Source organism: Podarcis erhardii (assembly GCF_964252035.2).
Source record: "Podarcis erhardii genome assembly, chromosome: 6".
Taxonomy (NCBI): domain Eukaryota; kingdom Metazoa; phylum Chordata; class Lepidosauria; order Squamata; family Lacertidae; genus Podarcis; species Podarcis erhardii.
In genome coordinates, this window is record NC_138510.1 from 85,357,236 (window position 1) to 85,385,034 (window position 27,799).

General features: G+C 49.6%; 1 long non-coding RNA gene across 1 annotated transcript in view; it reads left to right on the forward strand.

The window, feature by feature from the left end:
• LOC309344027 overlaps positions 1-21,288 on the forward strand; it is a 347,184-nt gene extending 325,896 nt beyond the window's left edge. Inside the window, exon 3 of the long non-coding RNA XR_014157555.1 lies at positions 21,185-21,288. This is a non-coding gene — a long non-coding RNA (uncharacterized lncRNA). The remainder of the gene's footprint in view (positions 1-21,184) is intronic.
• Positions 21,289-27,799: the final 6,511 nt, after the last annotated feature.

Consider the following 27,799-nt stretch of genomic DNA (forward strand, 5'->3'; position numbering starts at 1 on the left):
AAGGTAGCCATGGCGGCGGCGGCGGGTCTGTGTCAGGTGATCTGAGGCGAGTTGCCGCTGGTGCTGCCGCCCAAATGACGCCGCTTGCCCGGAGGAGGAGGAGGGCAGAGAGGCGAGGAAAATGCAACATGGCCCAACAGCTGCAGCAGCAGCGGCGGCGGCGGGGCTGTGAGGAGGGGCTGCCTGGCGCGCCCTCCGCGGTCCTGACGCGTGGGGACCACGGCGAGTGCTGAGAGCCGCTGCCTGCCGGATGCCTTCAACCCGGACGCGCGCACAGCTCGTTGGTTCCGCGAGACATGGGGCTCTGCTACAGCCTGCGCCCGAGGCTCTTCGGCGACTCCGGAGGCGGCGAGCGCCCCCCCAGATGTTGCGCCTGGTGCGGCCGGGCCCCCCCGCACCCCCCACACTACGCCACTGAATGAGGCTATATGTGCTGGTCCCGGGGGAAGGTACCGTGGGTGTAAGCAGAGTCCACACGAAGAGGGGCGAGGTCCAAGACGGGGAGCCGGGCGGGGAACAGGTACGCTGGAACAGGAGGCCGAGCTGGGAACTGGAACACCGGATAGTCAGGAACAGGAGGCCAAGCAGGGATCAGGAACACAGGAAGGTCCAAAGCCAACAACGACGTTGCTCCCGCAACCTGGGGCCAGGCTGACTGGGCTTTTATCCTCTTCTAAGGCCGGGGGCGGTCCCGGCCCCCAGGAGCCCCGCCTCCTCTGGCCTTAAGGCGAGCACTCCTCCTGGGGGCAACCAGTTCCCTTCGCCTCTCTGCCCTAAGCCTCTGCAGATCAGGAGAGGCCGAAGGGTTACTGGGCCCTGGAGGAGGCTCACCTGTGGCCACTGAGTCGTCAAGCCCCTCTGGGGCCAGAAGGGCTTCACCTGGGGCCAGCTCCTGATGCTCTGTCACAGGTGCAGGCTCTTCAGCATCTAGGCCTTGCCCCAGTTCAGCCGGCCCTGGAGGCGGGGACTCCTGTGCAGGCTGGGATTCCTCTGGTTCATCCTCTGAATCGGAATCCCAGGCCATCACACCATCCCCCCTCCCAGGCCCCCCCCTCAACCGAGGGTCCGGACCCGGCTTGCCGGGGTACGTCGCATGGAACTCTCGGAGGCAGGCAGGTGCGTGGACGTTGGCCGCTGGTTCCCAGGAACGGTCCTCCGGTCCATACCCCTTCCAGTCAATGAGATACTGCAGCTTTCCCCTGCGGTATCGGGAGTCCAGGATGCGTTCCACCTCATACTCAGGCTCTCCCTGAACCAACACTGGCTGCGGACGGGGACGGTTCGGGTGGAACTCGTCGGGTGGGGCCACCGGACTCAGCAGGGACCTGTGGAAGACCGGGTGAACCTTCAGGGTTGCGGGTAACCGGAGACGGAATGCTACAGGAGAGACTTGGTCCACGATAGGGAACGGGCCGGTGAAGCGGGCGTCCAACTTCCGCGAAGGTCGAGAGGGGTGGAGGTGGCGAGTGGAGAGCCAAACCAGGTCACCGACGCGAAGTTCCGGCCCCACCTGGCGGTGGCGGTCGGCCTGGGCTTTGTACGCTTCCTTGGCCTGGTGCAGTTGCTCCACCAAAAGCTGTTGCTGGGACTGGAGCTCTTGAAGCCACTCCGTCACCGCCGGGACCGCGGATGCCGGCAGCACATCTGGAAACAGCCGTGGATGATAACCGTAACTGGCCTGGAACGGGGTCTGTTGGGTGGACGCATTCACCGCGTTGTTGTAGGCGAACTCCGCCAATGCCAGGTGGTCGATCCAGTCATCCTGCTGGTAGCTGCAGTAACACCGGAGGTACTGCTCCAGCACCGCGTTCGCCCGTTCCGTCTGGCCATCGGTCTGTGGGTGGTAGGCTGACGAGAGGCAGACCTCTGTCCCGAGGGTCTGGTGTAATGCTCGCCAGAACCGGGATGTGAACTGAACGCCCCGGTCGGACACCACGCGCTCTGGTAGGCCATGCAGGCGGAAGACATGCTGAAGGTACAGCTGAGCGGTTTCCTTGGCTGTGGGTACAGATGGGCAGGGGGTGCAGTGCACCATCTTGGTGAAATGGTCGGAGAACACTAGAAGGCAGGTACAGCCACGAGACGGGGGTAAGTCCACTACAAAGTCCAACGAAACCGTGTGCCAAGGGCGCGGTGGAACTGGCAATGGCTGAAGTAGGCCGGGGGGTCGCCCGGTAGGACCCTTGGCGCGCCGGCAGACATCACAACCAGCAACGTAGCGAGCCACGTCGGCCTTCAGGCGGGGCCACCAAAACTCACGACTGACCAGATGGGTGGTCCGATACCGTCCAAAGTGCCCCGCTGCTGGGGCATCATGGGCCATCCGGAGAACCTCCAGCCGCAGTGGCCCTGGCGGGATGTACAGACGGCCGTGGTGCAGCAGAAGGCCCTGATGCAGGACCAGCCCCGGACACTGTGGGCTGGACCCTTCAGCCAGCTCCCGGAGTCGTTCCTGGGCCCAAGCGTCGACCCGCTGCTGTTCCCGCACCCGAGCCTGCAGTGGTTCCGCCTCCTGGGTGGCCAGGAACGCAGCTGGAGGTAGGATCGTGGTGGGTTCTGCTTGCTGTACCGTGTCTGCGTTGTCTTCAGGTTTCCGGGACAGGGCATCTGCCTTCTGGTTCTGAGAGCTAGGGATATAGCGGATCCGGAACTGGAACCGGGAAAAGAACAACGCCCACCGGATCTGTCTTTGGTTCAGCTTGCGGGTGGTCTGGAGGTACTCCAGATTCCGGTGGTCGGTTCTCACCTCCACCGGATGTCGTGCCCCCTCAAGATGGTGGCGCCAGACCTCAAAGGCCACCTTGATGGCCAGTAGTTCCCGCTCCCACACAGTATAGTTACGCTCCGCTGGTAGGAGCTGGCGGGAATAGAAGGCACAGGGCAAGAGTGGTGCTTCAGGTCCATTCTGTTGAGACAAGACGGCACCGAGAGCCGTACTGGAGGCGTCGGTCTCCACCACAAAGGGTCGAGAGGGGTCAGGATGTTGTAAGATCGGCGCCCTCTGGAAACAGGCCTTCAACCCCTGGAACGCCTCCTCTGCCTCCTCGTCCCAGGAAAACGGCGTCTTTGGGCGCAGTAGCCGGGTCAACGGGGTGGTGCGATGAGCATAATCTGCGATGAAGGTCCGGTAGTAGTTGGCGAACCCCAGGAAACGCTGTAGGTCCTTGCGGTTCCGGGGTGCCGCCCATTCTCGAACCGCTGCCACCTTCCCAGGGTCCATCTGCACCCCATCTGGAGAGAGCCGGTGACCAAGGAAGTCCACAGTCCGCTGATGGAACTCGCACTTGCTGAGCTTTGCGTACAAACGGTGCTCACGCAAGCGCTGCAGCACGGTCCGGACATGTCCCTCATGGCGAGCCGGGTCACGGGAGTAAACCAGTATGTCATCCAAGTACACCACCACGTACTTGTCTAACAGATCCTGGAACACGTGGTTGATGTAGCGTTGGAACACAGCAGGCGCGTTGCATAAACCAAAAGGCATAACCAAGTATTCGAACTGCCCGTACCGGGTCCCAAACGCTGTCTTCCACTCATCCCCGGCTCGGATCCGAATCAAGTTGTAGGCCCCCCGGAGGTCCAGCTTGGTGAACACCTGTGCCCCTTGCACCCGCTCCAGCAACTCCGAAATAAGGGGCAAGGGGTACCGGTCTGGGATGGTGATTTTGTTCAGGGCTCGGTAATCATGGCAAGGACGGAGTTCCCCACATTTCTTCTTAACAAAGAGCACTGGTGCCGCAGTAGGCGAGGTGGAAGGCCTAATGAACCCACGCTCCAGGTTCTTGCGCAAGAAGTCCTGCAAAGCCTCGCGCTCTGGCTCTGTTAGAGAGTATAAGCGACTCACCGGTAGGGGCGCTCCGGGCTGGAGGTCTATGCCGCAGTCAAAAGACCGATGCGGCGGCAGCTGGTCTGCCCCCCGTTCCTCGAACACGTCTTGGTAGTCCCGGTACACGGCTGGGAGCGTGGGTGCTGCCTCCTCCGTGGGTGCGGCCGCTAGCATCTGCGACTGAGCATGGGAACATGGATCTGGGAAGTGTACGGTCCGTTTGACCCAGTCAATCTGAACGTTGTGAGCCTCTAGCCAGTCCATTCCGAGCACCAGGGGGAACCGGGGCATGGAGGCAATGTCCAAGGTTCGCACCTCCCGGTGCTGCTGGAGACACAGGACCAAGGGCTGGGTCTCCCGAGTGATGGCACCCGAACGCAGGAGCCGTCCGTCAATTGCCTCCACCTGTACCGGTTCTGGCTTGTTCTGAAGTGGCACCTGATGATGAGCGGCAAAGGCAGCGTCCATATAGGAGCGGGTTGCCCCCGAATCTACCAAAGCGTGGGTAAGAATCCAGGGCCCACCTGGAGGGTAGAGACGCACCGGTACCATGAGATGTCGCAATTCTACTGGTGAGGGCCCTTCTTGCATGGTTTGGGACCCCACGTTGCTAGGGCCTTCGGCTACCGAGGTTGGCGGTTTCCCTGCGACTGGTAGCTTCTCGGGACAGGAACGGACGTAATGTCCACTCCCACCGCAGTAAAGGCACAGGTTCCCCTCCCGACGCCGCGACTTCTCCGAGGGGGAGAGCCGAGGTCGCGCAGCCCCGAACGGCGTTGGCTCGACTGGCAACTCGGCTGTGGGCGTGGACCTGCTGGGAAGGACTGGCGCCAGGAGTCGGGAGTGCTGGCGGTCCCGGGTCTGGCGACGGTCCTCCAACCGATCATCTATCTGCAGGCTCCGCTGAATGAGGGTATCCAGTGTGGTGGGACGATCCATCATGGCCAACTGGTCTAGTATCTCGTCCGACAGTCCCTCAAGATACTGGTCCTGTAGTGCAGAGTCATTCCAAGACAAGTCTTGTGCCAACAGCCGAAATTCTGTGGCGTAGGCGGCAGCTGTGGACTTGTCCTGTCTCAACCGACGAATCGCCCGATTGGCTTGGCTCTCCTTCAGTGGGTTACCAAACGCAGTCTCTAAGTGGTTACAAAACCCCACATAGTCCGTTAGCAAAGGAGAGTCTTGCCGGAGCAGTGGCAAAGCCCACTTGGCCGCCTGGTCCTTTAACAAACTGATTAAAAAATGCACCTTGGTGCGGTCGTCAGGGAAGTTCCGGGCTCGCCCCTGAATGTACAACTTGGCCTGGGCGAGGAACATGGGAAAACTGGCCTGGGTCCCATCAAATTTCTCTGGCAAGGCCACTGGGTACTTGCCTGGAGCTAGGGCGTCGGCCCCAGGATCTGGAAAGGCTTCCAACCGCTGCTGAAGCGCCGCAACCACATCGCTTAGCTGCTGAACGGTGTGAGTCAAGGCCTGGTTTTCCTGGGCCAATGCCACCAGCGCAGCCGCCTGGTCAGCCATGGCCTCTGGCTTTTCCCGAACGCACCCCAACGAAGGGGGAGTGCGGGTGTGGCGGGAGCAAACTGTGCTGGTCCCGGGGGAAGGTACCGTGGGTGTAAGCAGAGTCCACACGAAGAGGGGCGAGGTCCAAGACGGGGAGCCGGGCGGGGAACAGGTACGCTGGAACAGGAGGCCGAGCTGGGAACTGGAACACCGGATAGTCAGGAACAGGAGGCCAAGCAGGGATCAGGAACACAGGAAGGTCCAAAGCCAACAACGACGTTGCTCCCGCAACCTGGGGCCAGGCTGACTGGGCTTTTATCCTCTTCTAAGGCCGGGGGCGGTCCCGGCCCCCAGGAGCCCCGCCTCCTCTGGCCTTAAGGCGAGCACTCCTCCTGGGGGCAACCAGTTCCCTTCGCCTCTCTGCCCTAAGCCTCTGCAGATCAGGAGAGGCCGAAGGGTTACTGGGCCCTGGAGGAGGCTCACCTGTGGCCACTGAGTCGTCAAGCCCCTCTGGGGCCAGAAGGGCTTCACCTGGGGCCAGCTCCTGATGCTCTGTCACAGGTGCAGGCTCTTCAGCATCTAGGCCTTGCCCCAGTTCAGCCGGCCCTGGAGGCGGGGACTCCTGTGCAGGCTGGGATTCCTCTGGTTCATCCTCTGAATCGGAATCCCAGGCCATCACACCATCCCCCCTCCCAGGCCCCCCCCTCAACCGAGGGTCCGGACCCGGCTTGCCGGGGTACGTCGCATGGAACTCTCGGAGGCAGGCAGGTGCGTGGACGTTGGCCGCTGGTTCCCAGGAACGGTCCTCCGGTCCATACCCCTTCCAGTCAATGAGATACTGCAGCTTTCCCCTGCGGTATCGGGAGTCCAGGATGCGTTCCACCTCATACTCAGGCTCTCCCTGAACCAACACTGGCTGCGGACGGGGACGGTTCGGGTGGAACTCGTCGGGTGGGGCCACCGGACTCAGCAGGGACCTGTGGAAGACCGGGTGAACCTTCAGGGTTGCGGGTAACCGGAGACGGAATGCTACAGGAGAGACTTGGTCCACGATAGGGAACGGGCCGGTGAAGCGGGCGTCCAACTTCCGCGAAGGTCGAGAGGGGTGGAGGTGGCGAGTGGAGAGCCAAACCAGGTCACCGACGCGAAGTTCCGGCCCCACCTGGCGGTGGCGGTCGGCCTGGGCTTTGTACGCTTCCTTGGCCTGGTGCAGTTGCTCCACCAAAAGCTGTTGCTGGGACTGGAGCTCTTGAAGCCACTCCGTCACCGCCGGGACCGCGGATGCCGGCAGCACATCTGGAAACAGCCGTGGATGATAACCGTAACTGGCCTGGAACGGGGTCTGTTGGGTGGACGCATTCACCGCGTTGTTGTAGGCGAACTCCGCCAATGCCAGGTGGTCGATCCAGTCATCCTGCTGGTAGCTGCAGTAACACCGGAGGTACTGCTCCAGCACCGCGTTCGCCCGTTCCGTCTGGCCATCGGTCTGTGGGTGGTAGGCTGACGAGAGGCAGACCTCTGTCCCGAGGGTCTGGTGTAATGCTCGCCAGAACCGGGATGTGAACTGAACGCCCCGGTCGGACACCACGCGCTCTGGTAGGCCATGCAGGCGGAAGACATGCTGAAGGTACAGCTGAGCGGTTTCCTTGGCTGTGGGTACAGATGGGCAGGGGGTGCAGTGCACCATCTTGGTGAAATGGTCGGAGAACACTAGAAGGCAGGTACAGCCACGAGACGGGGGTAAGTCCACTACAAAGTCCAACGAAACCGTGTGCCAAGGGCGCGGTGGAACTGGCAATGGCTGAAGTAGGCCGGGGGGTCGCCCGGTAGGACCCTTGGCGCGCCGGCAGACATCACAACCAGCAACGTAGCGAGCCACGTCGGCCTTCAGGCGGGGCCACCAAAACTCACGACTGACCAGATGGGTGGTCCGATACCGTCCAAAGTGCCCCGCTGCTGGGGCATCATGGGCCATCCGGAGAACCTCCAGCCGCAGTGGCCCTGGCGGGATGTACAGACGGCCGTGGTGCAGCAGAAGGCCCTGATGCAGGACCAGCCCCGGACACTGTGGGCTGGACCCTTCAGCCAGCTCCCGGAGTCGTTCCTGGGCCCAAGCGTCGACCCGCTGCTGTTCCCGCACCCGAGCCTGCAGTGGTTCCGCCTCCTGGGTGGCCAGGAACGCAGCTGGAGGTAGGATCGTGGTGGGTTCTGCTTGCTGTACCGTGTCTGCGTTGTCTTCAGGTTTCCGGGACAGGGCATCTGCCTTCTGGTTCTGAGAGCTAGGGATATAGCGGATCCGGAACTGGAACCGGGAAAAGAACAACGCCCACCGGATCTGTCTTTGGTTCAGCTTGCGGGTGGTCTGGAGGTACTCCAGATTCCGGTGGAGGTACTCCAGATTCCTGCGCCCGAGGCTCTTCGGCGACTCCGGAGGCGGCGAGCGCCCCCCCAGATGTTGCGCCTGGTGCGGCCGGGCCCCCCCGCACCCCCCACACTACGCCACTGAATGAGGCTATATGTGCTGGTCCCGGGGGAAGGTACCGTGGGTGTAAGCAGAGTCCACACGAAGAGGGGCGAGGTCCAAGACGGGGAGCCGGGCGGGGAACAGGTACGCTGGAACAGGAGGCCGAGCTGGGAACTGGAACACCGGATAGTCAGGAACAGGAGGCCAAGCAGGGATCAGGAACACAGGAAGGTCCAAAGCCAACAACGACGTTGCTCCCGCAACCTGGGGCCAGGCTGACTGGGCTTTTATCCTCTTCTAAGGCCGGGGGCGGTCCCGGCCCCCAGGAGCCCCGCCTCCTCTGGCCTTAAGGCGAGCACTCCTCCTGGGGGCAACCAGTTCCCTTCGCCTCTCTGCCCTAAGCCTCTGCAGATCAGGAGAGGCCGAAGGGTTACTGGGCCCTGGAGGAGGCTCACCTGTGGCCACTGAGTCGTCAAGCCCCTCTGGGGCCAGAAGGGCTTCACCTGGGGCCAGCTCCTGATGCTCTGTCACAGGTGCAGGCTCTTCAGCATCTAGGCCTTGCCCCAGTTCAGCCGGCCCTGGAGGCGGGGACTCCTGTGCAGGCTGGGATTCCTCTGGTTCATCCTCTGAATCGGAATCCCAGGCCATCACACTATATATATCTCGATTTCTCCGATTTTATAGTCAGGGCACCTTGAGCAGTCCTGTTGTCTCTTGGTGTCTATGATTCTTTGCCTGACCGTAGCTTTTGCCTGGCCCAACCCCAGACTTAGAAGAGCTTGAGAGGCAAAACCCAGTTTCTGAAGGGTGTTCAGGACTGCTGTCTGCCAGCCTGACTGGAACTGGTCCCAGAGGATCAGTGGGGCTATTCCTCTGGGAAGCAGATTCAATGTCAGCCATTTATAGATTGATGTTAGGTATAAGACTAATAGTAGCATTAATTGATACGTTGTAGCAGTACTGGGAGTATTTAATAGCACTATTCATGAACATATCCCTTCTCAAAGAATGAAAGGATGTGTCTCTCCTCCAAGTGGCTTATGATCTAGAAAACAAGAGAAGGCAGAAATCAGGAAAACCAAAATGTTAATACGGAACGGGAAAAATTTATAACTTATCTTAAAGACCATTGTAAACAGTTAAAATCTTTAGTAGGGTTGGAATATCACTTGCAGTTTAAGGTTGAATTATGGGCACAATGGAGATTATCAATTTGGACTTCATAAAAAATGCGGGATGAAATGATTAATAATAGGAATGACAAAGGGGAGGGTGGAAGTCCAGGAGATTCTTTGGAATCTTGTTTTTATGATTCATGTTTGATATATCTCTGTAAAATTTTAATTTGAAAAACCATATATATATATATATATATATATATATATATATATATATGTAAAAGAAAACAATAGAAGGACAGCAGGAAAAGGGGAGGCAAAAGGAAGTAAGGCTTAACAAGAGAGGCAGTGTTGCGTAGTGGTTAAAGCAGGGGTCCCCAAACTTTTTAAACAGGGGGCCGGTTCACTGTCCCTCAGACACTGTCGGGGGCCGGACTATAGTTGAAAAAAATATGAATAAATTCCTATGCACACTGCACATATTTTATTTGAAGTGCACACAAAAACAGTGGTACCTCGGGTTAAGTACTTAATGGTGTTTCCATGCGCTCTGGTTTCCATCACAGAGTTCTGTTGTGCCAGAAGCGGTTTCCCCCCCTCAAAGATCTTTATTGAAACTTAACATATATACATAATAACCAAAATTCCTAATGATTCCCTCACATAAAATATAATATCTAAAATACAACAGCTACATAATTATACACTTAATTATAAAACCCACCACCCACCCTCTACTTCCCTCCACAGCAATTCAACTTCTTTGTATTTCTTTCTACCTTTTCCCCCTTGCATTCTATAATAAATTATTTTTGTTAAAATCTGATTTTTCCTTCTTTCTTTATTGGTTTTGTTATTGCTTACTTTTTTTATTCTAAGCCTATTAGCATGTCATTTTTAGAACAATATTTTGACATATAATCTTCGAAATACTTCCACTCCATTCTTAACTTTTGATTTGATTGATATCTTATAATTGAAGTTAATTTTGCCAGTTCTATATACTCACTTAATTTACAAATCCACTCTTCCTTTGTTGGTGTGTTCTGAGATTTCCATGTAGTGGCAATCACTACCCAGGCAGCTGTTGTTGCACATAGAATCATAGAGTTGGAAGAGACCACGAGGGCCATCGAGTCCAACCCCCTGCCAAGCAGGAAACAAGCAGGAAAAGATTGTTTTTTATATGTGGTATGTCTTTGCCCACCAACCCTAACAGATAAGCTTTGGGATTTTTTTATCAAGGGTTTTTTTTTTTTTTTGGTTTTTTTTTTTTGCATTTTCTTAAGTTCCTCATGTATTATTCCCCAAAACTTCTTTATTTCCTTGCAACCCCACCACATACGAATTATTCCAGGTTCTTTGTTACATTTCCAACAAAGGTTGGATTATAATTTATAAATTTTGGCGAGTTTAAGTGGTGTTAAATACCACCTGTAAAACATGCTGGCCACAAGACCCGGAAAGCTGTCTGTGGACAAACACCGGCTCCCTTGGCCTGAAAGCGAGATGATCACCAAAACCCCATAGCCACCTTTGACTGGACTTAACTGCATAGGGGTCCTTTGCCTTTACCTCTACAGCTGGAAACAAAACGTTTTAAGTGTGTTTTAAGTGCAATATACAATATGACACTAGATGGCAATGGCGAGCCTTATGGAAAATTCAATGTATTTTTTTAAAAAGCTTGTGGCGTTTGCCTCCTAGGTGGGTCATTAAAGGTAAAGGGACACCTGACCATTAGGTCCAGTCGTGGCCGACTCTGGAGTTGCGGTGCTCATCTCGCTTTATTGGCCGAGGGAGCCGGCTTACAGCTTCCGGGTCATGTGGCCAGCATGACTAATCCGCTTCTGGCGAACCAGAGCGGCGCACGGAAATGCCGTTTACCTTCCCACTGGTTGTTGTTGTTGTTTAGTCATTTAGTCGTGTCCGACTCTTCGTCTTCCACTGCCTCTCTTGTCTTCCACTGCCTCCCGCAGTTTGGTCAGACTCATGTTTGTAGCTTCGAGTACACTGTCCAACCATCTCGTCCTCTGTCGTCCCCTTCTCCTTGTGCCCTCCATCTTTCCCAACATCAGGGTCTTTTCCAGGGAGTCTTCTCTTCTCATGAGGTAGCCAAAGTATTGGAGCCTCAGCTTCACGATCTGTCCTTCCAGTGAGCACTCAGGGCTGGTTTCCTTCAGAACGGATAGGTTTGATCTTCTTGCAGTCCATGGGACTCTCAAGAGTCTCCTCCAGCACCATAATTCAAAAGCATCAATTCTTCGGCGATCAGCCTTCTTTATGGTCCAGCTCTCACTTCTATAAATCACTACTGGGAAAACCATGGCTTTAACTATGCGGACCTTTGTTGGTAAGGTTATGTCTCTGCTTTTTAAGATGCTGTCTAGGTTTGCCATCGCCTTTCTCCCAAGGAGCAGGCGTCTTTTAATTTCTTGACTGCTGTCACCATCTGCAGTGATCATGGAGCCCAAGAAAGTAAAATCTCTCACTGCCTCCATTTCTTCCCCTTCTATTTGCCAGGAGGTGATGGGACCAGTGGCCATGATCTTTGTTTTTTTGATGTTGAGCTTCAGACCATATTTTGTGCTCTCCTCTTTCACCCTCATTAAAAGGTTCTTTAATTCCTCCTCACTTTCTGCCATCAAGGTTGTGTCATCTGCATATCTGAGGCTGTTGATATTTCTTCCGGCGATCTTAATTCCGGCTTGGGAATCATCCAACCTAGCCTTTCGCATGATGAATTCTGCATATAAGTTAAATAAGCAGGCGGACAATATACAGCCTTGCCGTACTCCTTTCCCAATTTTGAACCAATCAGTTGTTCCATATCCAGTTCTTGTCCCACATAGAGATTTCTCAGGAGACAGATGAGGTGATCAGGCACTCCCATTTCTTTAAGAACTTGCCATAGTTTGCTGTGGTCGACACAGTCAAAGGCTTTTGCATAGTCAACTCTCTAGCTTTCTCCATAATCCAGCGCATGTTTGCAATTTGGTCTCTGGTTCCTCTGCCCCTTCGAAATCCAGCTTGCACTTCTGGGAGTTCTCGGTCCACATACTGCTTAAGCCTGCCTTGTAGAATTTTAAGCATAACCTTGCTAGCATGTGAAATGAGTGCAATTGTGCAGTAGTTGGAGCATTCTTTGGCACTTCCCTTCTTTGGGATTGGGATGTAGACTGATCTTCTCCAATCCTCTGGCCACTGCTGAGTTTTCCAAATTTGCTGGCATATTGAGTGTAGCACCTTAACAGCATCATCTTTTAAAATTTTAAATAGTTCAGCTGGAATATCATCACTTCCACTGGCCTTGTTATTAGCAATGCTTTCTAAGGCCCTTTTGACTTCACTCTCCAGGATGTCTGGCTCAAGGTCAGCAACCACACTACCTGGGGTATACGAGACATCCATTTCTTGCTGGTCTTCCCACTGGAGTGGTACCTATTTATCTACTTGTACTTTGACGTGCTTTCGAACTGCTAGGTTGGCAGGAGCAGGGACCGAACAACGGGAGCTCACCCCGTTGCAGGGATTCGAACCGCTGACCTTCTGATCGGCAAGTCCTAGGCTCTGTGGTTTAACCCACAGCGCCACAGCGCCACCTGTGTCCAGGTGGGTCATTAGGAAAGGATTAAATGAGTGAGAATGTGTTTGGCCAGTGGGAATGCAAGGGGGAGTAAAAGTTAGAGTGGGAGTGTTTGAAAGTCAGTTGAGGTTTGGGAATTGGAGAAGGAAGAGGGAGGAATAGGCAGTGGGTTGGTTGAGTTGTATTGTGAGAGAGTGAGAGGAATTGTTAGGTGGAGTCAGATAGATAGTTGGGAATAATCAGTTTGAAGTTGTTAGGAACTAAGATTAAGAAACTGTCAAGAAAAACTAACTGGAACCAAAAGATTGTTCCTGCATTTAAAAAGAAACTTGATTATTTGTTTATGTTAACAACTGTCTGGACTCCATGTGTCCCTGTGAAAAACGGGGTGGTGGCAGCAGAAAAAGCAATCGCAGTGGTGGCACAGGGTCAATAGACTGTCAAATGTCCGGGGGTCCTGTGTGATCGCCACAACGCTTAAAAAAGAAAAAAGCATTTTCAGAATGGTTTTTATATGTGTGTGTGGATTCCACCCAGGGCTCAAATTTCCACTCACCCATGAATTTTGCTGTGTGATCTGGGGTCAGTCACTTTCTCTCAGCCTCTCAGCCTCACCTGCCTCGGAGGGTTGTTTTGGAGATGGTGAGAACTCCCTACCATGACCTTGAGCTCCTTGGAGGTTCCCTAAAAATGTGGCCCGCATCCCTGCTGTGTGACCGAGGACTCTGACACTACCTTGCGCTGTTGAAGAGGCTTGAAGGTAATGCCAACATTCCACCTTCCCAGCTGCTGATGCTATTTCAATTAAAACAAGAGAGACTCAACATGCCACAACTGGTTTCATCCTTTTAAGTGTATGAGTCAGGACTCAGGAAGTCCCCAGTTTAATCCGACAGCAACTACAAACGCATGACGTGGTTTTCAGCATGCAGCCACTCTTTTTCCTAGCCTCAATTCCTCATAGGCTTAATAGGGCTGGCCTATTTTAGAGGGTTGTTCTGAGGAGTACTGACATAATGTATGTGAAGTGGTTTGAAAACTGTAACCTGCTAAATACGATTATTAAGCATAATGAGAGCTTTCCATTCAAAGCGACTGATTTGGTGCTGCCACAAAGGTTTATCTCGATAGCCTCCATTTGCTTCCTCTTCCATTGTTCTCTTCCTTGTGTCTGTTTACAGATTGTAAGGCCCTTGGGGCAGGGACCTGTCCCGTCATTCACACATTCTTTGTGACGTGCTATATATGTACATAGAATCTCTGTGGGCAGAGATTGCAGCACTGCAGTATCATGTAGTTTGTTCTCTCTGTGTGACTCCCCATCCCTCCTCTCTTTCGTTCTTTCCTTCCTTCTCTCTCTCTCTCTCTCTCTCTCTCTCTCTCTCTCTCTCTCAACACACACCTGGTTTACACATAATTCTGAGTTTGTTTAAACTGCTGTTAACTAACCTGCAGATCCCCAGGAGGATTTTGCCTCCCTCAAAAACCACAAAAAACTGTCATTTCAAAATAAACAAATAACTTTTGACTTCTCCTATGAGTCCCTCCATTTGTAGGCATGATCCTTTATTCAGAGAAAAGAATGGGTGCATGCTCAGTACTGGGTCAAAAGGAGCAGTGCACACGTAATAGTTTTTGGCTAATTAAACCATTTACGGCCTTTTAAAAAGGGACGCGGGTGGCGCTGTGGGTTAAACCACAGAGCCTAGGACTTGCCAATCAAAAGGTTGGCGGTTCGAATCCCTGCGACGGGGTGAGCTCCCGTTGCTTGGTCCCTGCTCCTGCCAACCTAGCAATTTGAAAGCACATCAAGGTACAAGTAGATAGATAGGTACCGCTCTGGCGGGAAGGTAAATGGCGTTTCCGTGCGCTGCTCTGGTTCACCAGAAGTGGCTTAGTCATACTGGCCACATGACCCGGAAGCTGTACGCCAGCTCCCTCGGCCAATAAAGTGAGATGAGCGGCGCAACCCCAGAGTCTGCCATGACTGGACCTAATGGTCAGCGGTCACTTTACCTTTACCTTTTTACGGTCTTTTAAACTGTGTTTATTGTTTGTTACCATGTTACGTATTTTTGTGGGGGGGGGGGTTATATTGTAAACTTCCCTGTGATCCTAAACAGCTAAACTCATTCATGAGAAAGCCTTCGGGAGGAAACCCCGATGAAAAATATGTACCTGCTGCCTTGCAAGACATATTTGGTTGGAGAAAAGGCCAAGGAGTAAACCCTACACAAATCTGGAGTTGAGTCCCTAAGACAGTTGGATGGTGTCTTGTATGCCTCCTTCCAGCAACTCCTGCAGCCAAGCTGGTGCCAAATGTACTTCTCTGCTTTGCTTTGAGTGAGGCTGAGAGTGGGGTCTTGTCATCTGGGCAGCCCAGGACCTCCATGCACAAAACCCAGGCTTGCACCCTGGAGAAGCCACTCTGGTGCTTGCTAACACCACAAAAACAATGCGGGAGGAAGCAGTTACAAGTTAGCAGTCTCTGCAGCCACAGCAGGCGCTGTGATTCCCAAATACAGTAGTTTGACTTCACCCCCAGCCATGCACTCCATTGTCTCTTCAGACAGACGGATGCCAGCAGAATCCTCAGATAAAGGGTGGTGTAGAAAGTCAATTAATTAATTAATTAATTATGCCAAAGGGTTTTTGTGTGTCCTCCAAAAGGCCGAAACATTTAAACTTCGCTTTACTTATCACTCCCACAGATCCCCTGCTGTGGCTCTGTGATCCCAGAAGGTTTCTGTGACAGCTCGATGCCACGGAAAAAGCCTTGTCCTTTTTTTTTTTTAAAAAAAAGCCACACCCACTTTGACACGCACATGTCAGTACATCCCTTGTCCTAGAAAAAGCTTAGTCATGCCAGGTTTAAGCCATGGTTTGTTTAACAAACTAGGAGTTAACCACAAGTCATCCCACGGATGAGTGAACAGGCCATGGCCTGTTTCCCCCCCCAAATTTTGGTCTGTTTTCCAGCTGCTCTTGCCTCTCATGACTTTGTATCTGGGTGGGCTTCTGGGATGGACAAACAAACCATGGTCATGAAAGAGTGCTGAGTTTGTGTGCAATGGCAAACCATGGTGTAGCGAACCATGGTTTAGCGTGTTGTGTGGACACCATAAGAGGATGTGATTCCCGGAACAAGAGTAGGCCTGCAACAGAGAGAGGGGGGAGGGGGATGATGCTGAGTGCTGCATGAAATTACGTTGAGCCCAGTTCCCCATTACAGGTCTAGATGGGAATATATAATTATCTCACACTGCAAAGAAATGAGCTAAATTCATAGCTGTCAATGTTTTCCTTTTTTAAAGGGAAATTCCCTTATTCCGAATAGGATTCCTCACAATAAAAGGGAAAAGTGGACAGCTATGTAAATTTAAAAGAGAGAAAAAAAGTTATGGAAATTCCCTTCATGAACATCAAGGGAAAGCTTCGTACAACTTTTTCAGCAATTCTACTTAACACAGTGATGCAAAGTCACATGTTTATGTTTGAGCTTATCATAATATTGTATTCCCTAAAGTTCAGTAATTTCCCATATCTTCTTTCCACTGGTTTAAGGCCAGAAATGGGTATTTTGTCATTGGACTCCGCGTACCATTTAAGCTTTGCAAAAAGTGCTTGGAGTTTACTTGAATTCAAATGCAAGACATGCCAATGAACTTCTGAACTGAAACGAATGAACGTGGTAAATCTAGAGGGCAAAGTGTCAGGGTGAGGATGTGTTTTGCTGGGAAAGTGAAAGCGCTTATTCTGACGCGCCACCTTTTAAAGATTTATTTTTAATCTGTTGTTCCTTTTTTAGAAGGTCTCTGAAGCATGGCCCCAGATCAGCTGAGCTTGTTGCTTGTCTACATGGTCTATTTTTACCACTTTTTAAATCAAAAGGACATTTCTTCTGATAAACAGTTCGACGAAAGTCTTAAGAACACTCTAATCTGGGCCCCAGTGAAATCAATCACAAACTCTGCACTTGCGTTAAACAAGTATTTCAATTGGGGCTTATATTAGCTTTGCTTTTGGAGGGGGTATCACTTGGTGATATTCATTTCAACCCTAAATAATCCATCTAAAACTAAGTGCATTATAAGACTGTTGATTTTAATAGACAGAGATGAAGTGTTTATGCCATAATAAACGTGTTTATCTTTAAGATAACACAAGACTCTTTGGCTGTGTGCACATAAGTGGCCTAAAACACAGCTGCTAGGTCTTTCTTCTCAATTTGATTCTTAGCTGGTTTGGGGGCAAAACACATAGAAATGCATCCTGATCTCTGATCATCATCAACAACAACTTTGTTGCACTAGCCAAAGGCCATGGCATCATTCACAAAGGGAACAAAAAGAAAAGCAACAGTAACCATAAAAACCATAAAAACATCAGGCACTGCAGATACAATAAACCACGATCACGTCTCCTAAAAATTATTTGTTGCATACGATAGAATAGCAAGGGGTTCTCAGGTAGAATGTGGCAGCTTAAATGTCTGAATCACCTTTGCAATTGACCGCTATTTTATCTAGTTCTTTTCTCCTGATCTTCTTAACTGCCAATGCATATAGTTACGAAGTCATCAGTATCACTCACCAGCCATTTCATCCTTTCCACCCTGTTTGAGTGTGTTCTATTCGTGAGCAGGGGTTTTATAAATCGGTCTCTTGGTTCTATATATAGCAAGCATGGCAATAAATAGTGGTACAGGTCCTCTATGCAAAATCTCTCCTTGTACTGTACTTTGCTGTACCGACCATCCACCACCACTGAGGGCATCGATTGGAATTGTAATTCTGTAAAAGCGATTCTTAGTATGGCAAGTGGGTGCTTTGTCAAATAACTAGCTCGGATGTGCTCCGTTTTGATAAGTGGGAACCATGGTGAACTTTTGGTAGAGGCAATCGTGGTTAAATCCCTTTCTGCATTGGACCTGAAGAGACAATCTCTTAAGTGCCTCTTATCAATCTTCATGATCACCTGAAGATCTTGTAATTGATATTGGGTCAAGAGGTGTCGGATGCCATCCTTCCAGCATTTGGTCTGTTCCTGTTCTGTGTGGGACATACCTGATCTCTGATCAATCACCATTCTTCCTGGGATTGATGGGAGTTGGCATTCAGAAATACCCAGAGACCCATAGGTTCTCCAGCTCTGAGCTATAGTGCAGAGTGGGATCTGCACATTGTGAATTCACCAACCTTCACTATATTCTCAAGGTTAGGGTTGCTGCTTAATGCATCATGAGAGAAAGAGAGAGAGAGAGAGAGAGAAGGAGACAATGATTTGTAGAAAACTTGCAAATGCTAATTTATATATAGATGTACACTGAAAAGTAAGTAATTTAAATAGAAATGCAGGGCTATGTGCCTCTCCAATGTGCTGTCCAAATACTAACAGTTGATGGGCTACTTCAAGGTCCCCTCTGTGTCCTCTTCTGGTTCCTTATCTTTAAATGGTACAGTCCTCTGTGAAGAAGGACAACTGAACTGGCCTAACAGGGAATTGTGATTCTGCCAAACAACTAGTGATCTCTTCCAGAAAATATTGAGCATATGTGCTGAATTCTCAGCACACTCACTGAACGACAGTCGCATTGACAGCACATGCTCCCCTGATATAATCCTGGGAACTGTAGTTTGCCCCTCACAATTCGAAGCACCCTTAAGAAACTGCAGATCCTAGTATTATTATTTGAGGGCAGGCAAGGAGTCGTGTGGTCTAATTGTATGGTGTGAATACTTCCTAAGATCTTTTTTTTTTTTTTTTGAGAAGCCAGGATCACTAAAATGGTATAAAACAGAGTGGTTTACACTACAGAGACAGCCAAATGATTTCTCACAAACACCCTGGGGATTTGGCCTATGTTTTCAGATTTTACACAATGCACCTAGATTGATGGTGAGGCACACGTCTAGACTACCCTGCTTTTATAAGAAATCTGAAACATCCCAGTGAGCTCCATGTCAGAGGGGGCCAGCTCATAATGTACAAGAGAGCAAAGTGCTTTTAAGGTATTGCTTTTTCGGTGCCCTTCCTGCGCACCACACAATTTTCTTTGCAAAAAAAAAAAAGCCCTCATGCTACGTGCACAAAGTCAGGGCCTCCTTGCTTGCTTATGCTGGGGCGGGATTTGCTAACATAAACCATTTTAGGCCCACTGAGAGTTCTGTAAACCTCTCCCGGTCACAACTACCTGAATCTGGAGTCAAAAATTCACATCTGTTCTTTTTCTCAACTTTCAGCCTTGGTCCACTTGAGCCCTATTATTTACCCACCCCCTTCACTGCTGAGCTACCAAATGGCTCAGGAACAGGGTAGCCATGCCATATGCTGGCAATGGCGAGTGAACCAGCCACAGCTTCTGCAGTAATTGTTGCATCTCTTGGGAATAACACGATGGGCTTAAAATTGTGGGTGCCAAGCCTCTCAGTTACCCTAATCCAGGGGTCAGCAAACTTTTTCAGCAGGGGGCCAGTCCACTGTCCCTCAAAACTTGCCTCAGTGCATTAAAAGCTACAGAATATTCCATGCCCTCCAACATTTCTCCAATAAAAAATAGGGATGTCCTATTATTATTATTATTATTATTATTATTATTATTATTATTATTATATATACCCCACCCTTCTGACTTGGTTGCCCCAGCCACTCTGGGTGGCTTCCAACATATACAGTGGTAACTCGGGTTACAAACACCTCGGGTTACAGACTCCGCTAACCTGGAAGTAGTACCTCGGGTTAAGAACTTTACCTCAGGATGAGAACAGAAATCGTGTGGCGGCAGCACGAGTCACCATTACCTAAAGTGGTACCTCATGTTAAGAACGGTTTCAGGTTCAGAATGGACCTCCGGAACGAATGAAGTTCGTAACCAGAGGTACCACTGTATAAAAACATAATAAAACTATACAGGGGGTCACATAACTCCATACCCTCCAACATTTCTCCAAATAGGGATGTCCTGAGGAAAAGCGGGACGTTACAGGATCAAATCAGAAACTGGCGCACCTTTGTAAATCCTGGTAAGGGGTGGGGTGGGAAATCAAAGAGGAAAAGAAAAGGGGTGGAATTAAATTAATTAAGGGAGTAGAGAGCATTAAAGAGAAGGGGGAAATAAAGAAATGTAACCAGACAATGAGAAGATAACTCCACGGTCCAAGTGCTCCTGGTGATCCGAAGCATGCAGCGAAAGAGGACGTCCGTTGTTGCGTGCCTTGTATTTAACAAATAGGGCTGTCAATCACTAATTGGCAACATCTAAATTTCCCCAGTAACAGCCCGCCCCTGCTTACAGGATGGCCAAACCATTTGCCTAGTAACAGTGAGGTGTCTTGTCAGCCCTGCCCGCAACCTGTGCTCTCCATGAGGGAGAACACACTTTATCAACATGGGTCTAAAAGCCTCTGTCTCACACACAGAGACAAAACACACTTCAGCCAAGCATGCCCTGGTCTGGGCTCTTGCACTGCCAGCAAAAATAAAGTACCTGTTTACGTGACGCTGACCCAGTAGCTTGGCTCACATACTATGGAAAATAATGAAATCTTACTCTCTTCTACTTTTCTCCCCTGTCTCTTCCTACCTCTTTCCCCCCACTCAAGCCCATATTGCCTAAAACTGTACAGTCTCACTTTGAATGATGGACTTTGAAGGATATGATGGCTTGAAAACAGAGACTCTGTACTACTGTTTCCCAAGAAAATCACACACACACACACACACACACACACATACACACACACACACACCCCTCCCCTGCTCTGCCCCAGCAAGCAGATTTGTGCCTGGAGAATGTATGGGTAGTACACTTCTTTGTAGTAAGAGTCACTCAGTTTGCAGAACAAGTGAGCTGGAGCTTGGTGGAAAAGTTGACAGACAAAGAGTCAACTGGGAAAGAGGCTACGTTCCACACCCACTTCTTGTCACCTCTCCACATTTGACATTTTACAGCTCTAAATCAGATTCTGGAAAGCCTACTTGCTGGCTGCTTCAAGCTCAAACCTAGCATTTCCCAAAAGCAAATAGTTTGGGTGTGTGGTGTGTGGGTGTGCCTTTGGGGCCATTTCCCAAGAAATCTGGGATGCAAGTCTTTCCCCATCTCTCCTGCCATATCCTTTAGCTTTCTGCATATTATTGTTGTTGTTGTTGTTGTTGTTGTTGTTGTTGTTGTTGTTATTATTATTATTATTATTATTATTATTATTATGCCACCCATCTGACTGGGTTGCCCCAGCCACTATGGGTGGCTCCCAACAAAATATTGAAAACACAATAAAACATCAACAATTAAGGACTTCTTTAATGGTTTTTGCAAAGGGGCTGCATGTGGTCACTTCAGGAAATGCTTGCTTAAAATGCTTGACACACTCTCTTCGTCAGGAAGTCTTCAAGGATGAAACGGGTTCTGTGATTTGACAACAGTTTGTGAAATCAGTTTTAGGCCCTTACACCAGCCAGCCTTAGCTAAAAGAACAGTGATAATTCTAGATCACTCTCCAACCAAGTTCCCATTGAAAATGACAGTAAATTGGAACATTAAGATTAACAGTAACATAATACAGTGGTACCTCGGGTTACAGACGCTTCAGGTTACGGATGCTTCAGGTTACAGACTCCGCTAACCCAGAAATAGTACCTCGGGTTAAGAACTTTACTTCAGGATGAGAACAGAAATCACGTGGCGGCAGCAGCAGGAGGCCCCATTAGCTAAAGTGGTACCTCAGGTTAAGAACAGTTTCAGGTTAAGAACGGACCTCCAGAACGAATTAAGTTCTTAACCCAAGGTACCACTGTAAAATTGTCCCGCTCATAGTCAAAAAAGCAGCAAAACAAAAGTCACAGTGTACAGGAATCTACCAATTAAACACAGAAGAGAGTTATTTCATTCCGACTGTGAAAATGTCTTGGTAGCAAATGATCTGCGTAAAAACAAAATAATAGTAATACGATAATAGTAAATTAAAATTCTGCACCAGGACAAGCTGCTCTGATTTGCACAATTGATTTGGCTTTTGCTAGTCACAGGTGGGAGCGAGTAGTAGGAACAATTGTGGCTGAGTGTTGTTGTGACTAAATGCAGCCAGATGCTTCACTAGTAAATAATGATATCCTATTTTATATGTTCTGGGGCTAAGCCCTTGAACTGAAACCAAATTCCATGGCTGCTACTTTGCGTAAATATGACCGGCACATTGCAACACTTCTTTTGATGTCTCTGTGTACAAGAGAGGATGTTTAGAAATCATCATTGGTTCAACAGAGATTCAGCAATGGGAAGTTGCATTCAGCAAGGGGAGAAGTCATTTTCAGGAACTGGTCTTTGGGACACCTCTTGTCTGCTAACTCACAGCCTGCTGGGCTGGTTTGATAGGAAGTCCTGACGTTCATGACCCTAAGAAGGCTTGATGCTAATGACCCCAATCTGTATATATGATGAGCACTTCAGAGCTTCATGGAAAACTTACTGAAACTGATGACCTCAAGCTCACTGTAGAACTTGTCATATGTCTCAACCCATGAGACAGACCACACTGTGATCTCATGCTCAAGTTTCCCACCACAGCTTGTGAACACAGAAGTTCTTTCTTGATGTCTCTCCCCAACTTTGCATCTAAATTTGGGCAAAGACAGATACAACGTGAGAGTGGTGGAGGTGGCCATTCCTTGCTCTCAAAAACAGATGCAGCCTTACTGATTTGTGCTGATTCCAGGAGTGGGAATTGTTTGCTAGGTTTTCATCCATTTGATTTGAGCTGGGGGAAACTGGTTGTGACCAGTGGGGTGTGGAGAGGTCTCAGGTGTGTGCAGAGGTCTCAGGTGTGTGCAGTTCTCGGTCTTCTTTCAGCCTCAGCAGCAGGTAAACTGGTGAATGCTTTTTCCTCCCACAAGTGAATGAGGCGATGACAAGGTGTTCAAGTGTTACACTAGTTTGGGAGAGATAAGTGCAGAGAAAGTCAGAATGAGGGAGAATTGAGACATGGCAGAGACTGTCATAGCTTTAAGAAATACAGTGGTACCTCTGGTTACAGACACTTCAGGTTACAGACGCTTCAGGTTACAGACTCCGCTAACCCAGAAATAGTACCTCAGGTGAAGAACTTTGCTTCAGGATCGTGAACTTTGCTTCAGAAATTGTGCTCCGGTGGCGCGGCAGCAGTGGGAGGCCCCATTAGCTAAAGTGGTACCTCAGGTTAAGAACAGTTTAAGGTTAAGAACAGACCTCCAGAACGAATTAGGTTCTTAACTCGAGGTAGCACTGTATGGTTTATTCACCTATTTACTCACTCTGCATGGAGGGAGTCCAGCTCTTATAGCATGGTCCTTTCAAGAAGGGCTTATCCCCCACAACAGTGCAGCCCTGGAATCCAAGGCATCTCTCCCAGGCAGCCGGCAGCCAATCTGCCCAAGATGGATCCCAGTCCCCACCCCACCCGAATAAGGTTACCAGTTTTTTTCAATGAATCCAGGGACACATCAATCAATCAATCAATCAATACTACACATTTGGGACATTGATGCTGCAGCGATGGTGGTGGCAGAGGAAAGGGAGGCTTCACACTGCCTTTCAGAGCAGCCCTATCCCAACTCCTACTTGTGTGCAAGCAGGAGGGGGCAGGGATCTCTCAGGCAGCGCAATGCCTCCCTTCCCATCGGAGCAGCCCCAATCCCATTCCTACTTGCGTGCCAGCAGGAGCGGGCGGGGATCCCTCAGCTGGGAAGGGAGGCTTCCCATTGCCTGGTTTGCTCATTTCTATATATTGGGTGCCTACATTCTGCATGGACTGGTTGCATGGCAACATGTGCAATTGGCTTTAGATACCTATTAGGTCCATAAATAATTACCATATAGCATATATTCAACACAAAAAACAGCAAGAATTTTGTTGTTGACAAAAGACAGCTGGATATATAAAGGGCCCCATTACCCCATTCAGTAGCTTAGGGCCTCATCAAACATCTATCATCTCTCTCTCTCTCTCTCTCTCTCATCTATCTATCTATCTTTCAGAGATCTGCCTGTGGTTGTTGGAAAGAGCAGATTAGACGGGATGGATCTTGTTCTGATCCTTCCTGGCTATATATTCAGCACTGATTTTTGATCAGGGCTGGTGCAGCTGGAAGGGCTGATCTAATCCTGAATGAGAAATTCCTGGAAAAAGAATACTTCTTCCAATCCCTCCTTTACCCGCTTTTACTTTGGCATCTGGGTGGGTGGGTGAGTGTTGGTCATTATTTTTCTTTCCCTTTGAGGTCAGTGGCCGACTTCTAAATACATCAGCTCAATAAACACACCACTCAGCTCCTAAGTGTGCGTTCCATATAGTTGCCTTTTCTAAACCCTCTCGCTTTCAGATTAATGTGGGGCCCTTGGGGAGCCTGAGTTCTGAATCTGAGACCAAAACCAGATCACACCAGCCTGCCCTAAATTTGCAACTCTCCACTCCTCTGCCGTCCAATAAAAGCCTCACAAAATATTCCATGAAAGTGCAATTCAGTTTACTCATGTTATTATTATTAGCCGATCGTTGGCAAGGGCATTTAATTTGCATTAATGGAACAATGTTGTCATCATGATTCACGTACAGTGGTACCTCGCAAGATGAAATTAATTCGTTCTGCGAGTTTTTTCGTCTTGCGATTTTTTCATCTTGCGAAGCACGGATTTTGGAAAAGCTTCAAAAATCACCAAAGTCTTCAAAAACCTCAAAAAAGGCTACCACACCGCGTGCTATGAGTTGCTCCTCGAAGTCAAGTCGCAACTGCACCCCCTGAATGCACGGTTTTAAGAAAAAGGAAACAAACTTGCAAGACAAGGGAAACAAACTTGCAAGACGTTTCCGTCTTGCAAAGCAAGCCCATAGGGAAATTCGTCTTGTGAAGCAACTCAAAAAATGAAAAACTCTTTCGTCTTGCGAGTTTTTCGTCTTACGAGGCATTCATCTTGCGAGGTACCACTGTATATACTTTCTACTTTGCAACCCCTGGAAACCTTTATCCAAATTGGTGTCCCCCCCCCCTTTCCTTTTCCAGGTTAAATGTTTTTGTAGGCTATAAACTGCAAAAACAGCCACAGCAAAAGCCACATCTTAAAATGGCAAATGGAATCTCTGGGTTAATGGGTTTGAGAGGCAGAGGAGCAGTTTGAGAGAAAGGTTGGGAAGTAATCTGATACCAGCTGCTTCCCTGGGGGCAGGAGGTGGAGTGGCTCAGAATTTCTTCCTTTTTGCGCATCAGTTTTGTATTAAACTTTAAAATCTTCGCAAATAAATTCCACGTTTAAAGTTTGTTATGCATTTCTCTTTAAACTTTGGCTTCCTGCCTTTCCTTCCATGCTGTTCTTAATCCCATGCCATTTATATGCTGCACTCTAATAAACGTTTCACCTAAGACACATTCTTCTGTTCAAAATATTATCATTTTTCTTCTGCTGCTCCTGTTTCAAATCCTGCTCACAGTTTCATCTGATTATGATATGTTGCTATGTTTTCCAGATAACCCAAAAAGGGCTTCCATCCTTCTATAAGTGTAGATTTTGCAACACACACACACACAAAACCACACAGCTAAACAACTTTTGTCTGAATATGGCAACCCTAGTTAAAGATGGATGTTGCTATTGTGTGAACTCTTCACATTTGTAAAATGTGAGTCAATGAGGCACAGCCTAGGGAGCAGGCCATTCAGGACTAGAAGCTATAGATTTAAAATAACAATAATAAGGAAAGCAGAATAGCACCTTTATTTCACAGTTGGGTCCCCCCACCCCTGTCCTTGCACAGAATTGCAGTACAGTACAGTGAGAGAGAGAGGCAGAGGGAGAGACGTGGTTATGATCTCAAGTCTGGCAAAGAGATGCAAACAGCCAAAAGCTACGTGAGGTTCCTTTTTCTTGTTATTTCGGAAGAAATTGGTCACAGATTATGCAACCAAACAAAGCAATTGCTCCAAGACAGAGAGCTTGTGGGAATCGCTATGGTAACATCTGGAATGGAAGTTTTGCCTCATCTTTGTATTTATGTGAGTGTGAAGCACAAGGTTTGTGTATATACACAGGAGCCACAGAAAAGGTTTAGTTGGCAAAGATGCTCGCTGTGTCTCAGTCATCACAAACAGGAGATATCAGAGACCCATTTCTGATGGAATCTGCTCCTGCTCCGGAGAATGCTGTTGGTGCTAATCCATGGGCCTACTTGTCACGCTCCTAAAAATCACTTCTGAAATTTAAAATTGGTCTTTTAGAATGCAGATGCCTAAAACCCATGCCAACCTTACTACTGCCCCACCCCCCCACTCTGTCCTAGTTAATACTGCAACCTGTGTGCAGGGCTGGACTTTGGTTTTGGCACCATGTGCCAGCCCAAAATTTGGCTCCCTCCACCTTTCACTTTCCATTCTGCACATGCAGTAAGTCATAGTTGCGAAGCCCTGTGGTACCCCGCCTTGGCTCGGCAACCAGTTGCACTTGCCTAAATCTCCCTCTGCTGTGTGTACACTGGTGGGGTGGACTGCAATAAATGCCCCAGGCTAGCACCCTATGGCCACACTGTTGCACACCACCCTGGGATGCGGGTGGTGCTGTGGTCTAAACCACCGAGCCTTGGGATTGCTGATCACAAGGTCGGCAGTTTGAATCCCTGGAACAGAGTGAACTCTGGTTGCTCTGTCCCAGTTCCTGCCAACCTAGCAGTTTGAAAGCACACCAGTTCAAGTAGATAAATAGGTACTGTTGCTGTGGGAAGGTAAATGGTGTTTCCTTGTGCTGTGGCTTCCATCACAGTGTCCCGTTGCACCAGAAGCAGTTTAGTCCTGCTGGCCACATGACCTGGAAAGCTGTCTGTGGACAAATGCCGGCTCCCTCGGCCGAAAGCAAGATGAGCGCTTCAACCCCATAGTTGTCTTTGACTGGACTTCCCGGTAATTGCACAGGGGTCCTTTACCTTCACCTTTACCACCCCAATCTCTGAGCGGAGCAAGACTCTGGGAGTTCCAGGAGCTTACCTAGTGTTCAGTTTCTTTGGAATGTGGGACACATCCTGGAGACTCTGTCATCTTTGGGATATATGGTTTATTTACACATATATGCAACCTGAGCCTACAATGGAGAGGCTCATGGCATCAACATCCCAGAAGGTATTGCTTCTCCCATAGCCACAGCCTTGGATTCAAGCAGAAATCAAGCATTGTTCTTTCTCTGGCTTCTGCCTGCTTCTAGCCTAGCTCTCTTAACACACCTCTGGCTACAGTGGTGCCTCGCAAGACGAAAAGAATCCGTTCCGCGATTCTCTTCGTCTAGCGTTTTTTTCGTCTTGCGAAGCAAGCCCATTGACAGCTTAGCGGATTAGCGCTATTAGCGGTCTAGCGGCTTTTAGCGATCAGCTGTTAAGCGGCTTATCAGCGGAACAGCTGATAAGCGGCTTAGCGGCTTAGGAAAGGGGGGGGGGAGCGAAAAAAACCTGCGGGAACTCGCAAGATTTTTTCGTCTTGCGAAGCAACCCCATAGAGAAATTCGTTTAGCGAAGTGCCTCCAAAACGGAAAACCCTTTCGTCTAGCGGGTTTTCCGTCTTGCGAGGCGTTCGTCTTGCGGGGCACCACTGTATTGTCCTTCTCACTACCAGCCAAGTATGGAAGGGAGCCCACCCATCTGGTTTCTGGCACAAAGCCACTTCATTACACAAAGGACCTATAGCATGTGTAGGCAAACTAAGGCCCGGTGCCCAGATACAGCCCAATTGCCTTCTAAATCCGACCCGCGGACGGTCCGGGAATCAGCATGTTTTTACATGAGTAGAATGTGTGCTTTTATTTATTTAAAATGCATCTCGGGGTTATTTGTGGGGCATAGGAATTTGTTCATTCCCCCCCCTTCAAAATATAGTCTGGCCCCCTACTGAAAAGGTTTGCTGACCCCTGACCAATAGTTAACTAACCAAGAAATTTGCCTGGCTTCTTCAACAATGAAATCTCACAATACAATTTTTGCCAAGCCACCTGATATGTAGCTCCTCCACTTGCTACTAGCAAGACAGGATGTCCCCACTAGGCCTTAGTCTCCATTCCCCCCCCCCCACAAACCCAAGGTATATTACCCACCTGTGCTCTCTGCTCACTATTTCCCTCCACTATCAGCAGAGAAAGCTGCGGTCTGCAGTAGCCCTTCAGAAGCTGCAGATGGAACAAGCAATTCATAATGTTGTTGTTTCTGAAGACTAATGGCAAAGAGCCAAATGCAATGATTGTCAGGATGCCCAGAACACTGGACTGGGCTCTTATTACATGTCTCTCTGATTTATTAGGGCTTTTC